This window comes from Mytilus galloprovincialis, chromosome 5 (genome assembly GCF_965363235.1).
Source record: "Mytilus galloprovincialis chromosome 5, xbMytGall1.hap1.1, whole genome shotgun sequence".
NCBI lineage: Eukaryota > Metazoa > Mollusca > Bivalvia > Mytilida > Mytilidae > Mytilus > Mytilus galloprovincialis.
In genome coordinates this window covers 522051-542689 of record NC_134842.1, presented here as the reverse complement: position 1 = coordinate 542689, position 20639 = coordinate 522051, and the positions used below count along the sequence as shown (strand labels likewise).

The 20639-nt window shown below is 29.8% G+C and overlaps 1 protein-coding gene across 1 annotated transcript in view; it reads right to left on the bottom strand.

Moving 5' to 3' along the window:
- LOC143076945 (uncharacterized) overlaps nucleotides 1-16891 on the bottom strand; it is a 177383-nt gene extending 160492 nt beyond the window's left edge. The window contains exons 1-2 of the mRNA XM_076252842.1: nucleotides 16711-16891; nucleotides 15404-15560 (exon numbers count right to left, since the gene is read on the bottom strand). The gene's annotated coding sequence lies outside the window, so the exon portion shown is untranslated. The remainder of the gene's footprint in view (nucleotides 1-15403; nucleotides 15561-16710) is intronic.
- Between the last annotated feature and the right edge of the window lie 3748 nt (nucleotides 16892-20639).

Below are 20639 nucleotides of genomic sequence, written 5' to 3'. Positions count from 1 at the left end.
CATTTTCAGCAATACAACAAAAAACTAAATGACATTGGATTCATTAAGCTTAATATATATCTAAGATACCTACATAGTTTGATGAAAATCCAAGTTGATTTGAAAAAGTTATTAAAAAATTTAAAGTGTACTATCTCTATTTTGTTCGAACTGCAAATTCTAGCTTTTTTGACCTAGAGTAATTTAATTTTTAAATTTTTCAGCAATACAACAAAAAACTCAATGACATGGGATTCAGTAAGCTTAATATATATCTAAGATACCTACATAGTTTGATGAAAATTCAAGTTGATTTGAAAAAGTAATTAAAAAATTTAAAGTGTACTATCTTTATTTTGTCCGAATTGCAAATCCTAGCTTTTTTATACCAAGATAACTTTAAATTTTTAAATTTTTCATTTTCAGCAATACAACAAAAAACTAAATGACATTGGATTCATTAAGCTTAATATATATCTAAGATACCTACATAGTTTGATGAAAATCCAAGTTGATTTGAAAAAGTTATTAAAAAATTTAAAGTGTACTATCTCTATTTTGTCCGAATTGCAAATCCTAGCTTTTTTATACCAAGATAACTTAATTCTTTAATTTTACAGCAATACAACAAATAACTAATTGACATGGGATTCAGTAAGCTTAATATATATGTAAGATAGCTGCATAGTTTGATGATGATCCAAGTTGATTTGAAAAAGTTATTAAAAAAATTAAAGTGTACTATGTCCATTTTGTTCGAAATGCAAATTCTAGCTTTTTTGACCTAGATTAATTTAATTTTAAAATTTTTCAGCAATACAACAAAAAACTAAATGACATGGGATTCGGTAAGCTTTATATATATCTAAGATACCTACATAGTTTGATGAAAATCCAAGTTGATTTGAAAAAGTTATTAAAAAAATTAAAGTGTACTATCTCTATTTAGTTCGAACTGCAAATTCTAGCTTTTTTGACCTAGATTAATTTATTTTTTAAATTTTACAGCAATACAACAAAAAACTCAATGACATGGGATTCAGTAAGCTTAATATATATTTAAGATACCTACATAGTTTGATGAAAATCCAAGTTGATTTGAAAAAGTTATTAAAAAAATTAAAGTGTACTATGTCCATTTTGTTCGAAATGCAAATTCTAGCTTTTTTGACCTAGATTAATTTAATTTTAAAATTTTTCAGCAATACAACAAAAAACTAAATGACATGGGATTCGGTAAGCTTTATATATATCTAAGATACCTACATAGTTTGATGAAAATCCAAGTTGATTTGAAAAAGTTATTAAAAAAATTAAAGTGTACTATCTCTATTTAGTTCGAACTGCAAATTCTAGCTTTTTTGACCTAGATTAATTTATTTTTTAAATTTTACAGCAATACAACAAAAAACTCAATGACATGGGATTCAGTAAGCTTAATATATATCTAAGATACCTACATAGTTTGATGAAAATCCAAGTTGATTTGAAAAAGTCATTAAAAAAATTAAAGTGTACTATGTCCATTTTGTTCGAAATGCAAATTCTAGCTTTTTTGACCTAGATTAATTTAATTTTAAAATTTTTCAGCAATACAACAAAAAACTAAATGACATGGGATTCAGTAAGCTTAATATATATCTAAGATACCTACATAGTTTGATGAAAATCCAAGTTGATTTGAAAAAGTTATTAAAAAAATTAAAGTGTAATATCTCTATTTTGTCCGAATTGCAAATTCTAGCTTTTTTGACCTAGATTAATTTAATTTTTAAATTTTTCATTTTCAGCAATACAACAAAAAACTAAATGACATTGGATTCATTAAGCTTAATATATATCTAAGATACCTACATAGTTTGATGAAAATCCAAGTTGATTTGAAAAAGTTATTAAACAAATTAAAGTGTACTATCTCTATTTTGTCCGAATTGCAAATCCTAGCTTTTTTATACCAAGATAACTTTAAATTCTTAAATTTTTCAGCAATACACCAAATAACGAATTGAAATGGGATTCAGTAAGCTTAATATATCTGTAAGATAGCCGCATTGTTTGAAGAACATTCAAGTTGATTTGAAAAAGTTATTAAAAAAATTAAAGTGTACTATCTCTATTTTGTTCGAACTGCAAATTCTAGCTTTTTTGACCTACAGTAATTTAATTTTTAAATTTTTCAGCAATACAACAAAAAACTAAATGACATGGGATTCAGTAAACTTCATATATATCTAAGATACCTACATAGTTTGATGAAAATTCAAGTTGATTTGAAAAAGTAATTAAAAAAATGAAAGTGTACTATCTCTATTTTGTCCGAATTGCAAATCCTAGCTTTTTTATACCAAGATAACTTCATTTCTTAAATTTTACAGCAATACAACAAATAACTAATTGACATGGGATTCAGTAAGCTTAATATATATGTAAGATAGCTGCATACTTTGAAGAACATCCAAGTTGATTTGAAAAAGTTATTAAAAAAATTAAAGTGTACTATCTCTTTTTTGTTCGAACTGCAAATTCTAGCTTTTCTTACCTAGATTAATTTAATTTTTAAATTTTACAGCAAAACAACAAAAAACTCAATGACATGGGATTCAGTAAGCTTAATATATATCTAAGATACCTACATAGTTTGATGAAAATCCAAGTTGATTTGAAAAAGTTATTAAAAAAATTAAAGTGTAATATCTCTATTTTGTCCGAATTGCAAATTCTAGCTTTTTTGACCTAGATTAATTTAATTTTTAAATTTTTCATTTTCAGCAATACAACAAAAAACTAAATGACATGGGATTCGGTAAGCTTTATATATATCTAAGATACCTACATAGTTTGATGAAAATCCAAGTTGATTTGAAAAAGTTATTAAAAAAATTAAAGTGTACTATCTCTATTTAGTTCGAACTGCAAATTCTAGCTTTTTTGACCTAGATTAATTTATTTTTTAAATTTTACAGCAATACAACAAAAAACTCAATGACATGGGATTCAGTAAGCTTAATATATATTTAAGATACCTACATAGTTTGATGAAAATCCAAGTTGATTTGAAAAAGTTATTAAAAAAATTAAAGTGTACTATGTCCATTTTGTTCGAAATGCAAATTCTAGCTTTTTTGACCTAGATTAATTTAATTTTAAAATTTTTCAGCAATACAACAAAAAACTAAATGACATGGGATTCGGTAAGCTTTATATATATCTAAGATACCTACATAGTTTGATGAAAATCCAAGTTGATTTGAAAAAGTTATTAAAAAAATTAAAGTGTACTATCTCTATTTAGTTCGAACTGCAAATTCTAGCTTTTTTGACCTAGATTAATTTATTTTTTAAATTTTACAGCAATACAACAAAAAACTCAATGACATGGGATTCAGTAAGCTTAATATATATCTAAGATACCTACATAGTTTGATGAAAATCCAAGTTGATTTGAAAAAGTCATTAAAAAAATTAAAGTGTACTATGTCCATTTTGTTCGAAATGCAAATTCTAGCTTTTTTGACCTAGATTAATTTAATTTTAAAATTTTTCAGCAATACAACAAAAAACTAAATGACATGGGATTCAGTAAGCTTAATATATATCTAAGATACCTACATAGTTTGATGAAAATCCAAGTTGATTTGAAAAAGTTATTAAAAAAATTAAAGTGTAATATCTCTATTTTGTCCGAATTGCAAATTCTAGCTTTTTTGACCTAGATTAATTTAATTTTTAAATTTTTCATTTTCAGCAATACAACAAAAAACTAAATGACATTGGATTCATTAAGCTTAATATATATCTAAGATACCTACATAGTTTGATGAAAATCCAAGTTGATTTGAAAAAGTTATTAAACAAATTAAAGTGTACTATCTCTATTTTGTCCGAATTGCAAATCCTAGCTTTTTTATACCAAGATAACTTTAAATTCTTAAATTTTTCAGCAATACACCAAATAACGAATTGAAATGGGATTCAGTAAGCTTAATATATCTGTAAGATAGCCGCATTGTTTGAAGAACATTCAAGTTGATTTGAAAAAGTTATTAAAAAAATTAAAGTGTACTATCTCTATTTTGTTCGAACTGCAAATTCTAGCTTTTTTGACCTACAGTAATTTAATTTTTAAATTTTTCAGCAATACAACAAAAAACTAAATGACATGGGATTCAGTAAACTTAATATATATCTAAGATACCTACATAGTTTGATGAAAATTCAAGTTGATTTGAAAAAGTAATTAAAAAAATGAAAGTGTACTATCTCTATTTTGTCCGAATTGCAAATCCTAGCTTTTTTATACCAAGATAACTTCATTTCTTAAATTTTACAGCAATACAACAAATAACTAATTGACATGGGATTCAGTAAGCTTAATATATATGTAAGATAGCTGCATACTTTGAAGAACATCCAAGTTGATTTGAAAAAGTTATTAAAAAAATTAAAGTGTACTATCTCTTTTTTGTTCGAACTGCAAATTCTAGCTTTTCTTACCTAGATTAATTTAATTTTTAAATTTTACAGCAAAACAACAAAAAACTCAATGACATGGGATTCAGTAAGCTTAATATATATCTAAGATACCTACATAGTTTGATGAAAATCCAAGTTGATTTGAAAAAGTTATTAAAAAAATTAAAGTGTACTATGTCCATTTTGTTCGAACTGCAAATTCTAGCTTTTTTGACCCAGAGTAATTTAATTTTTAAATTTTACAGCAATACAACAAAAAACTAAATGACATTGGATTCATTAAGCTTAATATATATCTAAGATACCTACATAGTTTGATGAAAATCCAAGTTGATTTGAAAAAGTTATTAAAAAAATTAAAGTGTACTATCTCTATTTTGTCCGAATTGCAAATCCTAGCTTTTTTATACCAAGATAACTTTAATTCTTAAATTTTACAGCAATACAACAAAAAAACTAATTGACATGGGATTCAGTAAGCTTAATATAAATGTAAGGTAGCTGCATAGTTTGATGAACATTCAAGTTGATTTGAAAAAGTTATTAAAAAAATTAAAGTGTACTATCTCTATTTTGTTCGAACTGCAAATTCTAGCTTTTTTTACCTAGATTAATTTAATTTTTAAATTTTTCAGCAATAAAAAAAAACAACTAAATGACATGGGATTCAGTAAGCTTAATATATATCTAAGATACTTACATAGTTTGATGAAAATCCAAGTTGATTTGAAAAAGTTATTAAAAAAATTAAAGTGTACTATCTCTATTTTGTTCAAACTGCAAATTCTAGCTTTTTTGACCTAGATTAATTTAATTTTTAAATTTTTCATTTTCAGCAATACAACAAAAAACTAAATGACATTGGATTCATTAAGCTTAATAAATATCTAAGATACCTACATAGTTTGATGAAAATCCAAGTTGATTTGAAAAAGTTATTAAAAAAATTAAAGTGTAATATCTCTATTTTGTCCGAATTGCAAATCCTACCTTTTTTATACCAAGATAACTTTAATTCTTAAATTTTACAGCAATACAACAAATAACTAATTGACATGGGATTCAGTAAGCTTAGGTTTACTTACTATTTTAATAGCTTAAGAGTAGAATAATATTGTAAATGAGTGGAAAACTGGTTTTCTAAATCTTAATCACAAAACACGACACAATTGGTAAATACAAAACTTACAATATGTTTATATTGCAGGTGTTTTAATTATAATTATAAATTATAATAAATTATAAATTAAAAAATCATTAAATTATAATCCTGGTACCTATTGATACCTATTTTAATATTATTATTTTTTTATATAAACACACCTGTTGGTGACCTTCTGCTGTTGTTTTTTTATTTGTCGGGTTGTTCTCTTTGACACATTCCCCATTTCCATTCTCAATTTTACATAATATTTTAAATATATAATATAGTATAGTTACAATAATGAAAAGTTTACCTTATCCATAGCTATTCTTTAATTCTTTTTTATTTTTCATATTAAAATGAACATTTTATATATATGCTTATGTGTTTATTTAACCTAATGAGTATGAGTATGAGTATGAGTTCTTCAACTCAAATAGCCCTTTTATCTCTTGATTAGCCATTTACAATCACAAAGATGCACAAATTACTTATCAAAACAAATAATCACTTAAAAGAATTTAATTATATTCCCTTTAATTTCATATGTTTTATTTTTAATCCAAATAATTATCTACCTTGATTTTTCATTCTTTTTGTGATTGTTTATGGCTAATTAAGAGATAAAAGGACCTTTGAGTAAATAAATTCACACTCATACTAATTGGGTTAAAATAACACATTTGAATATTTAAAAAAAGTTAATTATTGTATGAAACAAAAGAATTAAAGAATAGATCTATACATTTTTTAACTGGTCTAATAATTGATTACTTTCTAACTTCAGATTGGTTTGTTAGACATAAATGAGAAGAAATTTAAGTTCAGAAATTAATATATTGATGTGGCATAAAAAATACATGCTAATATTTTCTATTTTATTAGAAAATTATACAAAGACATTACAATTCTGGTTTTTTTTGGAAAATGCAGAGGAATACTTTTACAAAATTGAAAGTTTTACAAGAGTCAGGTGTGTATGATTTACATTGACCTCAATGAAAGTGACACTTCTTTTATTTTATTAATATTCTTGTCAAATCAAAAAACAAGAATTTGATGTGCCAACTAACCCATATAGTACACTTAAAAATTTAATTGATAACTTTTTTTAACAACCCTTTGATTTAAATCAAATTATACATCTCATGTAGTTTGTGTATTGCCTCAATTCAAAAATAAAAATAATCGTTGTCATAAAACCTAGAATTTGCATTTCAGATTGATTAAGATAGTAAATGTAGTACAATCTCCTGTCAATTCAAGAATTTAAATAATCTTGGTAAAAAAAATTTGCTGTCCGACTCAATTTTTTAGAAATAAATTGAGAATGGAAATGGGGAATGTGTCAAAGAGACAACAACCCGACCAAATAAAAAACAACAGCAGAAGGTCACCAACAGGTCTTCAATGTAGCGAGAAATTCCCGCACCCGGAGGCGTCCTTCAGCTGGCCCATAAACAAATATATACTAGTTCAGTGATAAATCGAGAGATTTGTCATTGCCGATCTATTTATATGAGACGTCCTAAAATTATACTCAATGCGCACTTAAATGAAACAGTTGCCACTTGACGTTTAACTATAAACAAAATCAATCAACCGACATAATAGATTCCAAGAAGAGAACCTCGTATACTTTTTTTTTATTAAATCATTGTAAATAGTACAAATGAATTCAGACATGTCAGTGTTGGTACGGATTCGTTGGTACTTTGATGATGTGGCATAATAGTTTTGTTTTACACGTACACCATCATGAACTCCTATATATGATGTGACTGTTATTATAAATAAAGAGATGAAATTCTGACATTCTCAATTTATTCAGAATATTTTTTGCATTAATGGTTTTCCAATATTATTGATTACGTCTACATTTACGGTCCTACTAAAATGTGAACAGGAGCGCCAGGAGAAGACATTAAGGCGCTCGGTACAATGGTATTCGGGTATATAGATTTGCAAATAAAAGTGCACATATGATCAGTTTTGGTCAAATAGTTTTGTTTTCCAAGTCAGCATGAGGTATTAAAACTACTGAAATTTTGTTACGTATCAATATTTTGAATAAAAGGAGGACACGCTGGTATCCTAAATTTATGCGAACAAAAATTTGTTGTTATTAAATTGCAATATTGCTGTCCATTGTCATGATTATATTATACAATGATTCCTGACATAAAAAATATGGCTGATTAATACTATGCGGGTATGCCATGGTGTATATAGATTTACAAATTAAAGTGCACATATGGTCAGTTTTGGTAATGCGGTCAAATAATTTTGTTGTACAAGTCAGCTGGAGGTATCAAAACTACTGAAATTTAGTTACGTATCAATATTTTGAATAAAATGAGGACATGCTGGTATTATAAATTTATGTGAACAAAAATTTGTTGTTATTATATTGCAATATTGCTGTCCATTGTCATGATTGTATTATACATTGATTCTGGCATAAAAAATATGGCTGATTAACTATGCGGGTATATAGATTTACAAATTAAAGTGCACAAATGGTCAGTTTTGGTGGATGTGGTCAAATAATTTTGTTGTACAAGTCAACTGGAGGTATCAAAACTACTGAAATTTTGATAAGATCAATATTTTGAATAAAATGAGGACATGCTGGTATCCTAAATTTATGCGAACCAAAATTTGTTGTTATTATATTGCAATATTGCTGTCCATTGTGATGATTGTATTATACATTGAATCCTGACATCAAAAATATGGCTGATTTACTATGCGGGTATATAGATTTACAAATTAAAGTGCATATATGGTCAGTTTTGGTGGATGCGGTCAAATAATTTTGTTGTACAAGTCAACTGGAGGCATTAAAACTTCTGAAATTTTGTTACGTATCAGTATTTTAAGTAAAAAGAGGACATGCTGGCACCCTTAATTTAGGTGAACAAAAATTTGTTGTTATTATATTGCAATATTGCTGTCCATTGTCATGATTGTATTATACATTGAATCCTGACATTAAAAATAAGGCTGATTTTCTATGCTGGTATATAGATTTACAATTTAAAGTTCACATATGGTCAGTTTTGGTAATGTGGTCAAATAATTTTGTTGTACAAGTCAGCTGGAGGTATCAAAACTACTGAAATTTTGTTACGTATCAATATTTTGAATAAAATGAGGACATGCTGGTATCCTAAATTTATGCAAACCAAAATTTTTTGTTATTATATTGCAATTTGGCTGTCCATTGTCATGATTGTATTATACATTGAATCCTGACATAAAAAATAGGGCTGATTAACTATGCGGGTATATAGATTTACAAATTAAAATGCACATATGGTCAGTTTTGGTGGATGCGGTCAAATAATTTTGTTGTACAAGTCAACTGGAGGTATCAAAACTACTGAAATTTTGTTACGTATCAGTATTTTAAGTAAAAAGAGGACATGCTGGTATCCTAAATTTATGCGAACCAAAATTTTTTGTTATTATATTGCAATTTTGCTGTCCATTGTCATGATTGTATTATACATTGAATCCTGACATAAAAAATATGGCTGATTAACGATGCGGGTATAAAGATTTACAAATTAAAGTGCACATATGGTCAGTTTTGGTGGATGCGGTCAAATAATTTTGTTGTACAAGTCAACTGGAGGTATCAAAACTACTGAAATTTTGTTACGTTTCAATATTTTGAATAAAATGAGGACATGCTGGTATCCTAAATTTATGCGAACCAAAATTTGTTGTTATTATATTGCAATATTGCTGTCCATTGTCATGATTGTATTATACATTGAATCCTGACATAAAAAATATGGCTGATTTACTATGCTGGTATAAAGATTTACAAATTAAAGTGCATATATGGTCAGTTTTGGTGGATGCGGTCAAATAATTTTGTTGTACAAGTCAACTGGAGGCATCAAAACTACTGAAATTTTGTTACGTATCAGTATTTTAAGTAAAAAGAGGACATGCTGGCACCCTTAATTTAATTAGGCTAACAAAAATTTGTTGTTATTATATTGCAATATTGCTGTCCATTGTCATGATTGTATTATACATTGAATCCTGACATTAAAAATAAGGCTGATTTTCTATGCTGGTATATAGATTTACAATTTAAAGTTCACATATGGTCAGTTTTGGTAATGTGGTCAAATAATTTTGTTGTACAAGTCAGCTGGAGGTATCAAAACTACTGAAATTTTGTTACGTATCAATATTTTGAATAAAATGAGGACATGCTGGTATCCTAAATTTATGCAAACCAAAATTTTTTGTTATTATATTGCAATTTGGCTGTCCATTGTCATGATTGTATTATACATTGAATCCTGACATAAAAAATAGGGCTGATTTACTATGCGGGTATATAGATTTACAAATTAAAATGCACATATGGTCAGTTTTGGTGGATGCGGTCAAATAATTTTGTTGTACAAGTCAACTGGAGGTATCAAAACTACTGAAATTTTGTTACGTATCAGTATTTTAAGTAAAAAGAGGACATGCTGGTATCCTAAATTTATGCGAACCAAAATTTTTTGTTATATTATATTGCAATTTTGCTGTCCATTGTCATGATTGTATTATACATTGAATCCTGACATAAAAAATATGGCTGATTAACGATGCGGGTATAAAGATTTACAAATTAAAGTGCACATATGGTCAGTTTTGGTGGATGCAGTCAAATAATTTTGTTGTACAAGTCAACTGGAGGTATCAAAACTACTGAAATTTTGTTACGTATCAATATTTTGAATAAAATGAGGACATGCTGGTATCCTAAATTTATGCAAACCAAAATTTTTTGTTATTATATTGCAATTTGGCTGTCCATTGTCATGATTGTATTATACATTGAATCCTGACATAAAAAATAGGGCTGATTAACTATGCGGGTATATAGATTTACAAATTAAAATGCACATATGGTCAGTTTTGGTGGATGCGGTCAAATAATTTTGTTGTACAAGTCAACTGGAGGTATCAAAACTACTGAAATTTTGTTACGTATCAGTATTTTAAGTAAAAAGAGGACATGCTGGTATCCTAAATTTATGCGAACCAAAATTTTTTGTTATTATATTGCAATTTTGCTGTCCATTGTCATGATTGTATTATACATTGAATCCTGACATAAAAAATATGGCTGATTAACGATGCGGGTATAAAGATTTACAAATTAAAGTGCACATATGGTCAGTTTTGGTGGATGCGGTCAAATAATTTTGTTGTACAAGTCAACTGGAGGTATCAAAACTACTGAAATTTTGTTACGTTTCAATATTTTGAATAAAATGAGGACATGCTGGTATCCTAAATTTATGCGAACCAAAATTTGTTGTTATATATTGCAATCTTGCGGTCCATTGTCATGATTGTATTATACATTGAATCCTGACATAAAAAATATGGCTGATTTACTATGCTGGTATAAAGATTTACAAATTAAAGTGCATATATGGTCAGTTTTGGTGGATGCGGTCAAATAATTTTGTTGTACAAGTCAACTGGAGGCATCAAAACTACTGAAATTTTGTTACGTATCAGTATTTTAAGTAAAAAGAGGACATGCTGGCACCCTTAATTTAATTAGGCTAACAAAAATTTGTTGTTATTATATTGCAATATTGCTGTCCATTGTCATGATTGTATTATACATTGAATATAGGGCTGATTTACTATGCGGGTATATAGATTTACAAATTAAAATGCACATATGGTCAGTTTTGGTGGATGCGGTCAAATAATTTTGTTGTACAAGTCAACTGGAGGTATCAAAACTACTGAAATTTTGTTACGTATCAGTATTTAAGTAAAAAGAGGACATGCTGGTATCCTAAATTTATGCGAACCAAAATTTTTTGTTATATTATATTGCAATTTTGCTGTCCATTGTCATGATTGTATTATACATTGAATCCTGACATAAAAAATATGGCTGATTAACGATGCGGGTATAAAGATTTACAAATTAAAGTGCACATATGGTCAGTTTTGGTGGATGCAGTCAAATAATTTTGTTGTACAAGTCAACTGGAGGTATCAAAACTACTGAAATTTTGTTACGTTTCAATATTTTGAATAAAATGAGGACATGCTGGTATCCTAAATTTATGTGAACAAAAATTTGTTGTTATTATATTGCAATATTGCTGTCCATTGTCATGATCACATGTATTATACATTAAATCCTGACATAAAAAATATGGCTGATTTACTATGCTGGTATATAGATTTACAAATTAAAGTGCATATATGGTCAGTTTTGGTGGATGCGGTCAAATAATTTTGTTGTACAAGTCAACTGGAGGCATCAAAACTACTGAAATTTTGTTACGTATCAGTATTTTAAGTAAAAAGAGGACATGCTGGCACCCTTAATTTAGGCTAACAAAAATTTGTTGTTATTATATTGCAATATTGCTGTCCATTGTCATGATTGTATTATACATTGAATCCTGACATTAAAAATAAGGCTGATTTACTATGCTGGTATATAGATTTACAATTTAAAGTTCACATATGGTCAGTTTTGGTAATGCGGTCAAATAATTTTGTTGTACAAGTCAGCTGGAGGTATCAAAACTACTGAAATTTTGTTACGTATCAAAATTTTGAATAAAATGAGGACATGCTGGTATCCTAAATTTATGCGAACCAAAATTTTTTGTTATTATATTGCAATTTTGCTGTCCATTGTCAGGATTGTATTATACATTGAATCCTGACATAAAAAATATTGCTGATTTACTATGCTGGTATATAGATTTACAAATTGAAGTGCATATATGGTCAGTTTTGGTGGATGCGGTCAAATAATTTTGTTGTACAAGTCAACTGGAGGCATCAAAACTACTGAAATTTTGTTACGTATCACTATTTTGAGTAAAAAGAGGACATGCTTATACCCTTAATTTAGGCGAACACAAATTTGTTGTTATTATATTGCAATATTGCTGTCCATTGTCATGATTGTATTATACATTAAATCCTGACATTAAAAATAAGGCTGATTTTCTATGCTGGTATATAGATTTACAATTTAAAGTTCACATATGGTCAGTTTTGGTAATGTGGTCAAATAATTTTGTTGTACAAGTCAGCTGGAGGTATCAAAACTACTGAAATTTTGTTACGTATCAATATTTTAAATAAAATGAGGACATGCTGGTATCCTAAATTTATGCGAACCAAAATATTTTGTTATTATATTGCAATTTTGCTGTCCATTGTCATGATTGTATTATACATTGAATCCTGACATAAAAAATATGGCTGATTAACTATGCGGGTATATAGATTTACAAATTAAAGTGCACATATGGTCAGTTTTGGTGGATGCGGTCAAATAATTTTGTTGTACAAGTCAACTGGAGGTATCAAAACTACTAAAATTTTGTTACGTTTCAATATTTTGAATAAAATGAGGACATGCTGGTATCCTAAATTTATGCAAACCAAAATTTTTTGTTATTATATTGCAATTTTGCTGTCCATTGTCATGATTGTATTATACATTGAATCCTGACATAAAAAATAGGGCTGATTAACTATGCGGGTATATAGATTTACAAATTAAAATGCACATATGGTCAGTTTTGGTGGATGCGGTCAAATAATTTTGTTGTACAAGTCAACTGGAGGTATCAAAACTACTGAAATTTTGTTACGTATCAGTATTTTAAGTAAAAAGAGGACATGCTGGTATCCTAAATTTATGCGAACCAAAATTTTTTGTTATTATATTGCAATTTTGCTGTCCATTGTCATGATTGTATTATACATTGAATCCTGACATAAAAAATATGGCTGATTAACGATGCGGGTATATAGATTTACAAATTAAAGTGCACATATGGTCAGTTTTGGTGGATGCGGTCAAATAATTTTGTTGTACAAGTCAACTGGAGGTATCAAAACTACTGAAATTTTGTTACGTTTCAATATTTTGAATAAAATGAGGACATGCTGGTATCCTAAATTTATGCGAACAAAAATTTGTTGTTATTATATTGCAATATTGCTGTCCATTGTCATGATTGTATTATACATTGAATCCTGACATAAAAAATATGGCTGATTTACTATGCTGGTATAAAGATTTACAAATTAAAGTGCATATATGGTCAGTTTTGGTGGATGCGGTCAAATAATTTTGTTGTACAAGTCAACTGGAGGCATCAAAACTACTGAAATTTTGTTACGTATCAGTATTTTAAGTAAAAAGAGGACAAGCTGGCACCCTTAATTTAGGCTAACAAAAATTTGTTGTTATTATATTGCAATATTGCTGTCCATTGTCATGATTGTATTATACATTGAATCCTGACATTAAAAATAAGGCTGATTTTCTATGCTGGTATATAGATTTACAATTTAAAGTTCACATATGGTCAGTTTTGGTAATGCGGTCAAATAATTTTGTTGTACAAGTCAGCTGGAGGTATCAAAACTACTGAAATTTTGTTACGTATCAAAATTTTGAATAAAATGAGGACATGCTGGTATCCTAAATTTATGCGAACCAAAATTTTTTGTTATTATATTGCAATTTTGCTGTCCATTGTCAGGATTGTATTATACATTGAATCCTGACATAAAAAATATTGCTGATTTACTATGCAGGTATATAGATTTACAAATTAAAGTGCATATATGGTCAGTTTTGGTGGATGCGGTCAAATAATTTTGTTGTACAAGTCAACTGGAGGTATCAAAACTACTGAAATTTTGTTACGTATCAGTATTTTGAGTAAAAAGAAGACATGCTGGCACCCTTAATTTAGGCGAACAAAAATTTGTAGTCATTATTTAAATGAATTAAACTATTGCTGATTGTAGCTGCATAGTTCAAGGATGTATAACTAACAAGGACGTATACACCTAACATCAAATATACTTATTTTCAAAAATATACATAATATGATTGAATTTGATATCGGAATATATATATATATTCAGTGCCTGTTATCATTGTAACCGAGATCGTTTTTATAATAGATAGATTGTCAGATCACAGATAAATTTGTGTTACGTTCTGTGCGTACTTATTTTCAATTATTTGTGTTTAATCCTGTTCATAAAACGGAAGTATTAATTTTCAAATTACTTTATTTTCGATGTTTCTACTACGAAACAAAGATATTAAAAATATATTTTTTTTTAAATCAACGAAGAGCGGTCCTGGTTACAAGTTAACTTAGTGTTGACCAGACCAGTCAAAAGTTAACTTGGGAACAGGTCTGGTTTTGATCGGATTTGTTCAAGCAGAAGTTAACTTTGTGGCAGGACCGGTTTCCAAGTTAACTTAGGTTAACTTTATGACAGGACTGGTTCCGAAGTTAACTTATGTTAACTTATGACAGGACTGGTTCGAAGTTAACTTATATCAATAGCGGACCTGTTTCCAAGTTAACTTTTTGGCAGACATAAAAACAGTCCTAGGTCCAAGTCCGCTTTTCAAGTTAACTAGATTTTGGTCCTAGGACTGGTCAGAGCAGTCCTACATTCGGTCACAGGTTAACTTTGACCAGTCCAAATGACTGGTTATCAAGTTAACTTGCTGTACAGGTTAGGAGTGCACCCATCTGTACATATATGTGCCTCAAAATCATTATTTTTTTAAATAAAATTAGTTATTATTCAATATTTATATTGAAACATTGCCTACCGGAAATGCATGTGTGCAGAGAAAATCATTCCACAAACATGGTTGATTTTTTATCCCTTGTACTTACAAACAGCCTCCGATCGATCATTAATGATGTTATTTGTTTGTTTTTATCAATGATAATCACATAATCTTACCTAAAAATGTTCACCGATTGTCCATAAAAAGTATTAAAACTGTTTTTTTACATCTTCCTGATCTTTGATCAACTTGTAACTTGTATTCCAGAACTTCCTCCAATAAAGGAGCACCTCAATCAATGAGTTTCCACCACCAGTTCAAAAGTACATATATCTGAAAGATTAAAATATAAAAGTCACACAGGTAGACATCAATCATCATTTAAAGGAATATTAAAAGTGTTTTGTTTATACATATGTATCGGCATAAAAATATGAGCTAATTCAATGTCCTGAAATTTAAAATTTAAAATATTTCCTCGATATTTACAGTTTATTTTCATGTGTATATATATATATGATCAGCAGAAATCGTTCTTCTGCATGTTTGCTGGTTTTACTTAAGATAGTTAACTTTTATCTGTATAACGCAGTGTAGTGTGGCCACGTACCCACACTTACTGCTTCATAGGACTTTATTGGGCTGAGTTGTAGTAAGTTTCAGTAAAGTGTGGCCAGATCCAGGCTTACTCTGTGATAAATGATGACATATATTTAGCCTGATGAAACCCTCTGGCGAGTTCCTTAGATGTCACCTATAAGTGCATGTTAAAGGAAGGGATGGGATCCCACTAACATGTTTAACCCCGCCACATTATTTATGTATGTGCCTGTTCCAAGTCAGGAGCCTGTAATTCAGTGGTTGTTTATGTGTTAAATATTTGTTTTTTCGTTCATATTTTTATACAAATAAGGTCGTTAGTTTTCTCGTTTTAATTTGTTTTACATTTCCATATCGGGGCCTTTTATAGCTGACTATGTTCATTGTTAAAGGTCGTACGGTGACCTATAGTTGTTAATGTCTGTGTCATGTTGGTCTCTTGTGGATAGTTGTGTCATTGGCAATCATATTTATACCACACCTTCTTTTTAAGTACACATGCAAAAAATATCGAAATAGAACAGCACAGACTGATATTGGACATACTGTTATGCCTAAGGGTAGGATTTAAGATTGGTAGGTTTTTATGTATCATGTTTCATTCTTTTCTTGTGTTGATCAGAGAATTCATTTCTACTTTCACTTTCATTTTCGTGTTCCAGAACTCTGAGCTGCACTGTTATATTTATGAACGGACTATGCATATGAACACTTTATATTTCAGGTATCGCGGCCGTATTGTATTGTATGTATTATATTATTGTTTATGGGAAATATTGATAGATCATAGGACAGGGTTCGTTCTCACTGTTTGACCAGAGGGGTACTTTGACAGGATCCCAGCTTTAGTTTGACCCGTATATCACTTGTCCCTTTTGCTCACCTGTTTTATTCAATCATGTTAAGGGTCTTTAATGTAACCAAGATACGTTTCCACTAAGGGTTATTCTTGATAAGCCCATACCTCCCCTTTTCCCTCGACAGTTGTGTATTTCTATTTGTTTTTGCGCCATGTTCTATAGTATTGCCGTGGGAACTTCCGGTTTTAAGGACCAATCGGAATGGACAGAGATAACCTAGTTTCCAGAACCCGGTATCATGTATATTTAGAATTAAAACCAATCGCTACGTTAATTGAGGGTGGTACTGAACACGGAAACACGTGAAATAAAAATTGGGAAAAATGAAGCACGAGAAATAAAATCGTAAATATTCAGAAAAAAAGTACCAGCAGTTATTACTAAGACGTTCTTGAAGACCATGTACTTACTTAGGTTTACTTAGGTTCGTTTACTGATGTATACAGGAACTACAGTCCCTCTTCAATCATCAGTCTCTATATCTAAATCTTCTCCACTTCCGGTGATTGGTGATTTATAGTCTTCGTACATCATTGTTTGGTTCTTCCAGTATTTGTCTAGTCTATTCTTAAATGTATTTGTGGTTGGTGATGTTACTATAATTTCGGGTAGTGTATTCCATGTTTTTACCACTCGTAGAGCAAAGGCATTCCTCCTTAATTCTGTTCTTGCTCTCTGTGGAAATATTTTCAGACTGTTGCCGCGTGACCCTGTTCGTGTTGTCATATCCTTCCATAATTTAACAAATTGTGCCGCCTCTTTATCATATTTTCCATTCAGTGTTTTATATAATTCAATCATGTCACCTCGGACTCGTCTAAAATTTAGAGATGGTAGTTTCAATTTTTGCAGTCTTTCTGAGTATGTTAAATTCTTTAATCCTGGTAGTTGTTTAGTTGCCCGGCGCTGCACATTTTCAATCATATCAACATATTTTATTTTATATGGATGCCATACTGAGCTTGCAAATTCTAAATGTGTTCTAACGAGTGTCTTGTATAGTGGTACAAAGGTATCTGTATCTAAATATTGAAAAGTTCTTCTCAGTAGTGCAAACATGGAATTTGCCTTATTAACTTTCTCACTTATATGTTTTTCGAAATTTAATTCAGCGTCAATAATTACTCCAATGTCTTTTTCTTCAGTAACTTTTTGTAGTATTGTCGATTTCAGTGTATATTTTGAGTCTGGTTCCGGTCCCGGTTTACCTATGTGCATATGTTTGCACTTGTCGGAGTGAAACTTTAATAGCCAGGTATCACTCCATTGCGATAGTTTATTTAAAGTCACTTTGTAATTGAGTTTTATCTTCTTTCTGACTAATTGTGTTAAAAATTTTAGTATCATCTGCAAAGAGGTATACGTCGGAATCAACCAGGTTTGGAAGGTCATTTATGAAAATTACAAAAAGTAGAGGCCCAAGCACAGATCCTTGAGGTATACCTGAGGTTACTTTTGTCCATGATGATGTTTTATTGTTTATTGAAACGTGTTGTATCCTGTCACTTAGAAAACTATCGACCCAATTCAGAACTGAAAGTTCTGTGCCATATGCTCTGAGTTTGTTCATTAGTCTTTTCTGCGGAACAGTGTCGAATGCTTTAGACATTGTTAATGGACATAAAGACCTTGTGGTCATCTTTAAGCGTCTGCTACTCGCATCTGATTTGAAAAAAAAATATTATCATGATGGACTTTATTACATGTATAGCATATACATATACAATAGATGTTGAATGGTAACAATGTATAAATTTCTATTATAGTACACAAGTTTCAAAAGTTACTATGCCTATACAAGGATTTCTAACTATACACATCCTTGGTCTATATGTCACCAGTTTACTTTGAGTTAGTTCCAGTTTACTTTTTAATCAAATGTGGAAAAGGCAAGAACGAGAAATTCGGAGCACCAACACGAAACACGGAAAATAAATAAGGGGAAATACGAAGCACGCACATCAAACCGAACAACGAGAAAACGAGAAATAAAACACCAAAACACGAAAACACTCGAAATTAAAAAGCTGAAAACGTTGCACGAAAATAACCCTTTACCACCCTCTTAATTTTACGGACACACTTATCGTTATAGTAACAGACACATATTATGTGTCCACGGACTTCCGGTTGGAGCAGAAGATTCTGAACCGCACAGCACACAGCTCACATTACCCTGACCATTTCGATAGCTAGACCATTATTACCAGAGCCTACCACTTGTGAACCATACCCATCACAAAGGGAGTATAAATAGTAAAACCATTTTATCATGTTTACACACGACGATTAACATCCAAGGGGGGCTCTGAACCGTTTTTGCTTTGGGATATTTATTCATAACATATTATAATATATTGATTTATGACTGATTAAATAGTCATTGCTAAACTTATAACTGTTTTTGTTATATTTTGTCTTGAAATGAATAAGAAACCAGTGTCTAAGACTCTTAAATTACTTAGTCCAGCTACCAAGGTTTGCAAGTTACCATTGCATGTTTCACAATTACCAGTGACAGATTATAAAAGGCCTACAACAAGGTTCTAGTGTTAAACAAGTAAACATACACACACACATTTAATTTAGCTTCGTAATGCTAGACCAGAGGCGTTACATACAAACAACGAAATATTAAGCTAGATAAAGTACCTTGACACATAAAACAAATATTGGACGAGGGTAAGGACTGAGCAGTTGCTATAAGCATGTGTATAAACTCTAATACTGAGACAAATATCCCCTATGGAAAGAATAATTGTCAACAAGACTGACAACCACACATACCATAGAGAACAGAGTTGGTCTTTTTAGAGATAATTTACCCATACTATAAAAAACGCATTCAAGTGTCGGAATAATGGGCTGTCGGAGTCATGGGTTGTCGGAGTAATGGGCTGTCGGAATAATGGTTGTCGGACTAATGGGATGTCACCAGCAGATGCTCCCAGCGCCATTGATGTGAAAATCCATGGATTTCGGGATATAAAGGCAACGCTCTAACCAATTGAGCCAAAGAAGATCTCCCCTAACTCAACTAGTTAGACTACCTTTATATCTCCAGATCTACAACATGATATTATGCGTGTCCAGATGTCTCAGTATGTTACTTAAACAATGTGTTCATGACAAGCAGATTGCATTTTTGTGTAAATAAAGGCAACAATAGTATACAACTGTTCTTAATATCAAAAATCGTTTTCAGAAGAAAACAAATCTGGGTGACAAACTATAACTGATGGAAATGTAGTAGGTGGTTTTCTATGCGTTAATGAATAACACCAACAAGAGCTAAGGGTTCTGATGCTTTATTGTACCAGTATGTAAATAACAAGTCTGAAATAGCAATACAACGTATATAAATAACACCATACTAAACGGCAACACACAGAAACGAACTATAGTATTACTATGGCAATTTTTCTGACTTGGGACAGGACATTTTAAGAAAAAAATTGTAAGGGTTTCGCGGAACCCAGTGTCTTGCCTACTTTTGCTGTAAATCGCAGGCCCATGAAAAATGAGGGAAAAAAATCAATAAAAATATTCCTCTTGATACTATCTTATGATTGTAAAAAGCTTCTGTTCAAGTTTGGTAAAAATCTAGGATAGTTGATGAATTTAATAAATGTTTAGAAAACTTTATCTGCAGACTGTATGTTATGTTAACTGGAAGAAAATCTAAGTCCGTTTAAAAGTAAAATACAGAAAAAATGGAGTTATCTTTTTACAAAACTTACTTCTGGATACTATCTTATGATCATAAATAGGCTTCTGTCCAAGTTTGGTACACACCAAGGATAGTTTTAAGAAAGTTATTAAAATTCTAAAAAATTTAACCACAGAGTGAATGTAATGTTTCACGCAGAAAAAACTAAGTCCATTTATAAGTAAAATACGGAAAAAAAGGAAATTTATTTTTACAATATTTACTTCTGGATACTATCTTATG